Raw genomic sequence first — 9,594 nt, forward strand, 5'->3', positions numbered from 1 at the left:
CACACACACACACACACACACACACACACACACACACACACGATACAGGCTAGCCTTGTGGCTGGTGGATCCCTGGGTAACATCCTTAGTCCACAGGCCTCTTGTGCTTTGTGTTGGAGGGCAGGTCTGTGGGAGGTATGTTGGTACGCATGTCTGTCTTTCTTCCTCCTCCCTTGCTAGGCTGCATGGAGGTAGGCCTGGTTTTGTGTATGTATGGCCTACCTGTGTCAAGAGATGAAGAGTAGATCTGTGAGCATCTTGCTCCTGCCTGTACAGGGTGGCATGGTGGAATGCAAGTCTCTGTCTTTCTTCCTTCTCCCACAATACACTGCCTGGGTTAGATTTGATTTAATTTCATACTTATGTAACCTAGATATAAAAGAGCTTTGGCCACCATGCCAGGCATTAAGCTAGGATGAACAAAGGACTACTGTCAACTGAACTGTCCCTGACTGATATAAGAACACCACCAACAAGGTGCCTCTTTGCCCATGGCCAGTGGACAAGTCCCCCCTTTTTAAAATGACAGTTTTTCATTTATTCCCTCATGGCTTACTATGAACACAATCTTTCTTTCTAAAAACCTATTTTAGGTCTCTTACTACAGCAATGCGAGTGATAGCACCTGGAGCATGAGCTCCGAATGAGAATCCACGAGTTGTAAGAAACTGGCAGACAAGCCGGACATGGGGGAAATCGACAGCTTCGATAAGGCCAAGCTGAAGAAAACCGAGACGCAGGAGAACACTGCCAACCAAAGTGACCATTGAACAGGAAAAGAGGAGTGAAATCTCCTAAAAGCCTAGGAAGATTCTCCCATCCCACCTCACCCCACCCCGTCATCTCCAAGACCCCTCTGTGATGTGGGGGAAGAGCCACCTGCAAGATGGACGCAAGCCACAATCTGCACTGTGAACCCAGGCACTCTGAGCCAATGCCACCAGTCTGCGAGTCTCTGAAGGGGACCCCCCCCCCACTAATCGGACTGCCAAATTTCACCGGTTTACCCTGGGATATTATAGAAAATTATTTGTATGATTGATGAAAATAAAACATACCTCATGGCAAAAAACAAAAACCAAAAAACCTATTTTAAAATTATCATTATATTTTAATAGATTCTTCTACATTGCCTTTCTAAGTTCACGGTAACTCTTTGGGTAAAACAGACCACCCACAAAACTAGCTCTACTATGAATTGTCCACCCCTCCCCTCCAACCCCATGTTTCCCCTTTATCAGGTGAGAGTGTGGATATGAGAACTCTTTTCAGGCTCTTTACAAACACACCACACAGTGCTCACTGGTGCCGTCTGCTTTTGAGCTATGTCTATAAACCAAGGGAAGCAGTACTCAGGACAGTGTGCTTCTTTAGCCTTGCTTTTAAACTAAGCTTTCAATCTCTCCCTCCATGGTCTCCTTACAACACTGATAGAGGAATCGGCATGCGTTCTTTCTCCAGAGGAGGACCCCAAACTGGTTTCCTTGAGTACACTCAGAGTGGCATCAGACCAACCATCTGTATCCAGGCTGAAGTGGTCAGGGTAAGAATGTGAACTAATGTCCAGTGTGCACACAAGTGCTTTATTTTATTCCAGGAGGAGTTTTAATATTTCCTAGGAATCGTGTGACGCTTAGTAAAGACGGCTCCATCTACGTGAAGAAAGCATTTGTCACGTTTCTCATGACCTCTCAGGAGCAAGGTGATCTACCTCAAGACAAATGAATATTTAACAATAAGTGATAACAGTATTACCTCTCTCACTGTGAGCTAATGAGGTCACCTTAAAGATGTCCCTCCATCATGAGCTTCATTTCACATGTCAGCACAATACAGGTTTCTCTGTGAAGAAAGCTGAACTGGAGACATTTATTTCTAGAATTTCATAGATATAAAGTGATAAAGGCAAGCAATATCACATACTTAAAAGATATCATGTCTTAAATGCAGAAACCCTAATTGTAGTAAACATGTTTGTGTGACCAACCATGTATGTATGTATATATGTATGTATATGTATATATGTGTATATGTATATGTGTGTATCTATATGTGTATATATATGTATATATGCATGTATGTATGTATATATATATACACATATATATATACATGCACATGTATATATATACACACATATATATATACATACATACATGCATATATTCTAACTTTCATAAACATGTTTAAGATATAGTTAAACAATCCTATTTCAAATCGCTGAAAAACTAGAATTTGGAATATTTTAAGTGTTCTCCTTTCTGCTGGTAGTGAAGTTTAAGGCAGGAGTTATATCCAGGACCACCTAATTCTAAAACCTTTTGGTGTTTTGTCCTTTGCAGTCTACAGCCAGTGGCACCAGTTGCATGTCTTTGTAGCACTTGTACACGTTTTTAGCACTCCAAGCCCATAGAGGAGACTAGTCTTGTCTAGACTAGGAATTGGTTTAAAAGCTCTTATCATTGAAGCAATATCATAGAAATCCTTATGGTATTTTTCCTTTTTCTTTAGTTACCTCAACATGAGGTAAAACTAAGGTTTGTGACATTACTCCTTTCATGTTGACTGATCTATCTAGGTTTGACTGATTTCTAAATTAGTTTCATATTTCCCAGTCTGAGCAACTTCTCTGTCTATGAGCTTAGACTTAAGCATCAGAGATAGAGACATGATTCCTATTGCACTGTAGTTCCTTTGTTCACCCACTGTCTTAGTTACAGTTCTATTGTTGTGAAGAGAAACTATAACCAAGGCATCTCTTATAAAAGGAACTATGTAATTGGGGGGTTGCTTACAGTTTCAGAGTGTTAGTCCATAGTCCTTGGGGGAAGCAGATCGACATGACATTGGAGTATTAGAGGAGACCTTTACATCATGATTTGCATGCAGGAAGCAGAGCAGGAGAGAGAGAGAGAGAGAGAGAGAGAGAGAGAGAGAGAGAGAGAGAGAGAGAAACAGACAGACAAAGACAGAGAGAAAGAGAGACAGAGAGACAAGGAGACAGAGACAGACACAGAGACACATAGACAGACATAGAGACTTCAAGCCTCTCTCCATTGACATTCATGGCACATCTCCAACAATGAAAGGTTTTTCTCTTGAAAGGACACACCCTTTAATCCTTACCAAAAAATACCACTAACTGGGAAACAAGCATTCAATATGTGAACCTATGAGGAAGGGCCTTGGCTGCATGTGAGGCATTGCTAAGTTAGCAATGCAATCAAATGAGGCTCAGATGGGAGACCATGGAGTAACACAATCTCTCGGAGACTCTGAGAATTATTTCACCTGTAAATAAAGGCACTGGCACAACTTCCTACAGTTCTACTCATGTGTATCAAAATTCCCCAGCCAGTGCTTTTCAAGCTTTACCATGCTGTGGGTTTCTAGTATTTCTTCACCTTTGGCAAAATCCTACTTAAGCAAAGCCAAAGCTGGTTTTAACTTAGAAAAATTTAGAAGTAGGAGAGAAATAATATTTTTTAAAATCAGGTTTTAAAACAAAGAAGTTAAGCATATCATAAAATAGGTAATCACATAATTTTAATTTATTTTTATTTACTAGTATTGTTGTGTACATATGAGGCATATGCACAATTGTGCATATGTTTAAGGCAAGGCATGTATATAGAGGTTAAAATAACGGCTTTGAAGAGATGGCTCTTCCCAGCTAATTTATTGAGTGAAGAAGTCTCTTGTTTTTGATGATCTGTGTGCATCAGGCTAGCTGTCATAAAAATGCTTGAGTCTCTGCCTTCTGTCTTGCGATAGACTCTGTATTGAGTATATGAGCACTACATTTGTCTTTTGGTGGTTCCCAGGTAACACACTCATGTGGTTGAGTTCTCACTCCAAGCACTTTTACCTTTTGAGACATTTTACCACGCTTTTTGGAAGGCAGGGTGGAGATTCTTTTACCAGTTTCATGTAAGAGCCTCTCTCTCTCTCTCTCTCTCTCTCTCTCTCTCTCTCTCTCTCTCTCTCTCTCTCTCTCTCTCTCTCTCTCTCCCTCCCTCCCTCCCTCCTTGCTCTGTGTATACCTTTCTAATAAAAAGTATACAGAGAATGCTTTTTCATTTGTTCTTTTTCTTAGCTGGATCTTTTTATTCTTTGTGTGTTCTTCGTTCTTTGCTTATATAATAACTTCTGGTTTCTGAGTGGGGAAAAATCATGAAATTGAAGAGATCTTTGGTTTCTTCTCACAGATGTATTAGAGTGACCCTAGGATGTTATTTATCAGAGAATCCAGTGATTTACCTGATCATGCAATGCTTTAATATGACATTTAATCTTGATTTTTATGTATCCATGCCATTGCTATTATTAAAACCTTCATATGCACTCTGACCCCTACCACTAGCACTACCCAAAACCACACCTCCAAATAAAACCTATCCCAACAACCACCTTTACCCCAACAACCACCTTCAACCTCAATGCCCACACATTACCCTTGTCATTTAAGGAATGGTTTGCTCATTTGTTGTCACCACCTAACTCTTCTTAAAAATAATCTTTACTGTTTGTGAGACCATGAAAGGCAGCCTGTTTTCTGGTTGAGCTAGGTTTAAATCCTGGAGACCCAGTTCCTCCCCACAGTTACCTGGCAACAGCCAGGTAGGCCCAGCCCACTATAAAAGTGGCTGCTTGCCCCCTCCTCCCTCTCTCACTCCTCCTCCCTTCTCTTACTCTCTCAGTCTTGCCTCTCTCTCTTGCCCTCTTGCTCCCCCTTTCTCCACCTTCCCTTCCCCCTCTCTCCATGTGGCCATGGCCAGCTTCTACTTCCTTATTCTCTCTCTCTCTCTCTCTCTCTCTCTCTGCCTTCCTACAATAAATACCTTAAAACCGTGGATTGTCTCTTCTCCAGGATCCAACGTGCTGGAGCAATGGAGCAGTTCTTCCTCTAAAGAGCCTCATCTAATCTCCCGCTGAAGGTCTCCCTGTGTTCTCAGCCATGGTCTCCACCAACCCAAGCAGCCTGCCTGAACAAGCCAAGGACACTCTTGTTCCTGTGATAACCAGCCTGAGAGCTCTCTTCTCCCTGTCCTTTTCCCTTCAGCCCTGGGCCCCGCTGCAGGCCCCCCCACTCTGTTCTCAGCTCTTCAGAGACATCCAGTGGCATCTGCAGTGTCCAAGACCTAGAATCTGTCATTCTTAGCCTCCTTGCAGGCCCAGGGACCCCAGAGCTGGCTCTTCTGTGGCACCCAGTGGAGTCTGTGGTGTCCTAGAGTCCGAATCACTTCCAGCATTTCCACAGGGATCTCTGACTGTGCTTCCCCCACCACAGGAGGCGGGTCCTGCAGCTTTTCACAGCCTGACACCCTCCTGGAGGAGGAGGGGGATGTGTGCAATCAGACTTCCCACATCCTGCCTCACCTAGAGGCCTGAGCCCTGAGGGACACAAGACCCCATTTTTAGCGCACAGCTGTTTATACTATGTATGTGTTTATTTGCTTTGTATTCTGGTATTTTTTTATGGTTTTATGGTTTTATTCTGGCATTTATTATAGAAAGGCAGAGAGAGGGAGAAGAGTAGAGAAGTAAAGGTCAGCCATGGCCACATGGAGAGAGGGGGGGAGGCAAGGCAGAGAGAGGGGAAGCAAGAGGGCAAGAGAGAGAGGCAAGAGAGTAAGAGCATATTCTAGTATTTTTATTTGAAAAATGACAGAGAATCTTAGCTGAAGCAGAGAATGGAGCAACTTAAACTCTTAGTACAATAGTGTCCTTGTAGCTTGGAGTGTCTGTCAAAAGTTTGACACAAATGCCTGGGGGAGGTGATGAGAACTATATAACACACTAGGGGTAAATCGTGCTAAGGCACCGAGACAACTCCAGTTCCCAGTAATCAGTGCTACAAGAGTTACTTAGCTTTGTTGAAATGCTTGCTGCTTATTTTCTTATTATTATGAAGAATCATCTAAGATTCTTTTGAACTTGCAAACTCATTGCTTTAAAATGTCAGGCAAACTAACATTGACTTCAGTGTTACTTTAAACAATACTCCTTCCTAGTCTAGTCGTCTTTCAGAATTCAAAACTCTTTTTAGTTGCCATTTCATAAAGTTTTGTGTTTTTAAATACCTACATATTTTATCACTTCTAAGTTTAAATGTTATTTAATACAATTCCTATTTTGACAACTCTTGCACAGGCTTTTCTGATTTCTTTGTGAAGGAGTATTACACGTTGGAGTGAGTTATTCTATGGAGTTTCTAGTACACAGTGTTTAGAAACTACTACTGCAGATTAATTCAGTCTTCAGAGATCCATCCTGCCACGTCATGTTCCAGCATCCAGAAAGGGCAGTGGGTCTAGCAGCTGATGAAGCAAATGTTTATTTTGTGTGGTTTGGAGGGAAACTTTTCCAATGAAAGCTAATCTAGTATGGTTTTGCCTACAGCAGAGAAAAACCAAACCAAACCAAACCAACAACAAAAACCATAATAGGGAAGTCTTCCTTTGTTGAAATGTGCCATATGGCAGGGAGTGACAGACTGGGAAAGGAGAAAAGATATAATACCAAAGGCCTTATGCAAGTCCCCAGTCATTAAATTTCCAGAACTAGAATAAAGCACAAGTGGGCAGTTTCCATGTGGGTGGGATGGGAGAAGACACTAGAAGCCTCTGAGCAGGAGGTAGGAGGATGGAGCCGAAGCCACAGCTAAGAGCTTGCATCCTAATCTACAGACAGAAGGCACGAAGAGAGCCAGACCAAAGGGGAGATTTCCCAGCTATTCTTTCCAAATATAAGAATATTTGAAAGTGCTCCCACCAAAATAGTTCACTGCCACCTGCCACCATTACCATTATATTTTGTTAAGTAAAGAGGACTATTTCTAGTAGTAATTATTTATTTGGTATTGAGAGATGTGTTCATAAAACTTCTTAAAGAAATACTCATTCTAAAAGAATCAAACTATTTTTTTAAGAGGAGTCAGTCAATGTCACTAAAAGACAAAAGCTGCACAAATTATACCATATATAGCTTATAGTCCAAACACACAGAATAGAATAACTGAAAACATACCATATATAGCTTATAGTCCCAACACATATGGAATTGAAGACATAACTGAAAACATACCATATATAGCTATAGTTCACACACGTAAGGAATTGAAGAAACAAACTGAAAATCTAGTTCTGTGTTTGACAGATATTTGTGTGTGTGTGTGTATGTGTGTGTGTATGTGTGTGTGTGCGTGTGGCCTATGTATGTTCTCTGGTTGGTGGTTCAGTCTCTGGAAGCCTCCAAGGATCCAGGTTAGTTGACTCTCCTGGTCTTCTTGAGGAGTTCCTATCTCCTCCAGGACCCCCAATCCTTCCCTCAACTCTTCCCAGCTCTGCCTAATGTCTGACTGCAATCTCTGCATCTGTTCTGGTCAGCTGCTGGATGGAGCCTCTCAGAAGACAGTTATACTAGGCTCCTTGTCTGCAAGCAAAAACAGAGTATCATTAGTAATGTCATGTATTGGTTTTTGCCCATGGGATGGGTCTCAAGTTGAGTCAGTAATTGATTGGCCATTCCCTCAATCTCTTTCCTTTTAATATAAAATCCCACCCTAGGAATAGCAAGCCTTCTACATCATTTAATCTAGATTGACTTGGGGAAAGTACAGCTTCCAAAAGCTAAATTAAAGCAGATACAGTAAGTAGCATCAGAACAAAAATCACAATAAAGGATCCCCTGGGAGCTTAATTTAGTCTATGATTCTGGACTTTATACAGAAAATATGCTTATTTACCATTAATATACCTGTAAGAACACCCTCTCTTTTCTTTTGTACCTGGTTTTCTTAAAGAAAACCTCTGTCCCTGACCCCACCATATGGCATAGTTGTCTTGATGCCCATTTAATGAGATGGCATAGTTTAAAATCCAATATGGAAAACACATACATCCTCATTTCATATATAATATACTATTCTCTATCAACTATAAAAATTTGTAGTGGACAGAGGAGCCTGGATCCCAGGTTTTTGATTGTACTCATCTAGATTCAGATCATGAATAACAGACCTAGAATTTTAAACCACTAACCCTTGATATTGCAACCTATTAACATTTTTTTCCTCTTTACTGCTAATTTTGCTTTTAGAATAGTCTCAGCAGTGATTGACACATATTGGTACAAACTTTTGGAGGGCAAATAGTGGTAAGAGCACTTTAAATCACAGAATCAAGGAAAGAAATCATGTTAAGCAAAGACATTACAACAAAATTCATGCCTCCATGTCGACACAGAAAGCCCTATAATAACTCTGTGAAATGTTATCTCCAACAAAAGTTGCACAAATTGTGCTTAACTTACCTCAAACACTTTTCAGAATAAACTGTCTTGTGCTGAGTTTATAGAATGTGGGAGCTAAGCAGTCCTTTGAGAACATATTGCAAGTTATTATAAAAGACATACACACCTTCAGCATCTGTTTCAGCCTCTGATTACAAATGATGAAACTGACAATCATTTACACGTACTCCATAAAAAGGAAAAGAGGTAATTAAGGAAGAAGCGTAATCTTTATTCAATGCAAAGAACACCCTCTCTTTTCTTTTGTACCTGGCTTCCTTGAAGAAAACCTTCTCTGTCCCTGACCCCACCATCTGGCAGAGTTGTCTTGATGCACATTGAAGTATTTAATGAGATGGTATAGATTAAAATCCAATATGAAAAACACATACATTCTCATTTCATATATAATATATTATTCTCTCTCAATAAAGGATAAGGAAAGTTTGAATTGTTGGTAGGTAAGAGGCTGCCAAGTACAGTAAGGTGAAGGAAACATTTTGCAGAGAATGCACCGGGTACTGATGTGCAAAGAACAGAAAGAACATGAAGGAAGGGACTTTAGTTTCCCAGAGACCAGGGGAAATGTTAGTAATGGTGGGCTAAGTCAAATAGCTTAGATCCAGGGTAAGCAGAATGGGTTTAACTCTCTTTTTTGTTTGTTTGTTTTATTTATTATTTATTATTTAATTACCCTTACTTCCCCTCCTTTCCCCTGCCCCTCCCTCCCTTCCCACATTCTATAAGCTCATATGTCTAGAAAAAGCAGACAAATGAAAATGTATATACACAGAGAATATCACCATTGGAGTTAAAGGTCATAGCTTTACTCTTTGGCAGTGACCACCATCAACACTTATATTGTTTATCCAGTGGAGAGTGATGCAATCTTATTTGCAGGAAGAATTAATGCTACAGCAATGGTGCAGTAATTTCCAACCCCAATAAGCCCTTATAAAAACCACACACAAACCAGTTATATTTATAAGCTATATGTCTAGATTGGGCAGATGCAATCAGCCTAAGAAAGCTTCAAGATAAGAGTGACTGTGCTTTCCCCATCAACAGCTACTTCCAAAAGGCTTGTTTCCACGAGAAACAATTGCATTGTGATAAGCAATGAACAAAGCTATGGTCCTTCCCTGAAGCCAGAGAAGATGCCTCAAGCAGCAGGCGAGTTGGTGGTTTGTCAGCCCAAGGTTTTGGAATCCTAATATAGGAATTCTCGAAGGACCTGTGACCTGGCCTGCAGGTCACGTTATTCGGGGGAACGAGGAGGGTCACAACCTGTGAATAAAGAAT

General features: G+C 40.8%; 1 long non-coding RNA gene, 1 other non-coding gene and 1 pseudogene across 2 annotated transcripts; 2 read left to right on the forward strand and 1 right to left on the reverse strand.

The window, feature by feature from the left end:
• The first annotated feature begins 20 nt into the window (after nucleotides 1-20).
• On the forward strand, nucleotides 21-610 carry LOC116069656. Its single transcript, XR_004110085.1, has 3 exons — nucleotides 21-135; nucleotides 374-477; nucleotides 594-610. It is a non-coding gene; the product is annotated as an uncharacterized LOC116069656 (long non-coding RNA).
• On the reverse strand, nucleotides 361-505 carry LOC116071763. Its single transcript, XR_004111133.1, has one exon. It is a non-coding gene; the product is annotated as a small nucleolar RNA SNORA48 (small nucleolar RNA).
• Nucleotides 611-674: 64 nt separating the features above from the next.
• LOC116069654 lies at nucleotides 675-1,078 on the forward strand (annotated as a pseudogene).
• Nucleotides 1,079-9,594: the final 8,516 nt, after the last annotated feature.

The sequence above is a fragment of the Mastomys coucha genome, unplaced genomic scaffold (assembly GCF_008632895.1).
Source record: "Mastomys coucha isolate ucsf_1 unplaced genomic scaffold, UCSF_Mcou_1 pScaffold22, whole genome shotgun sequence".
Taxonomy (NCBI): Eukaryota; Metazoa; Chordata; class Mammalia; order Rodentia; family Muridae; genus Mastomys; species Mastomys coucha.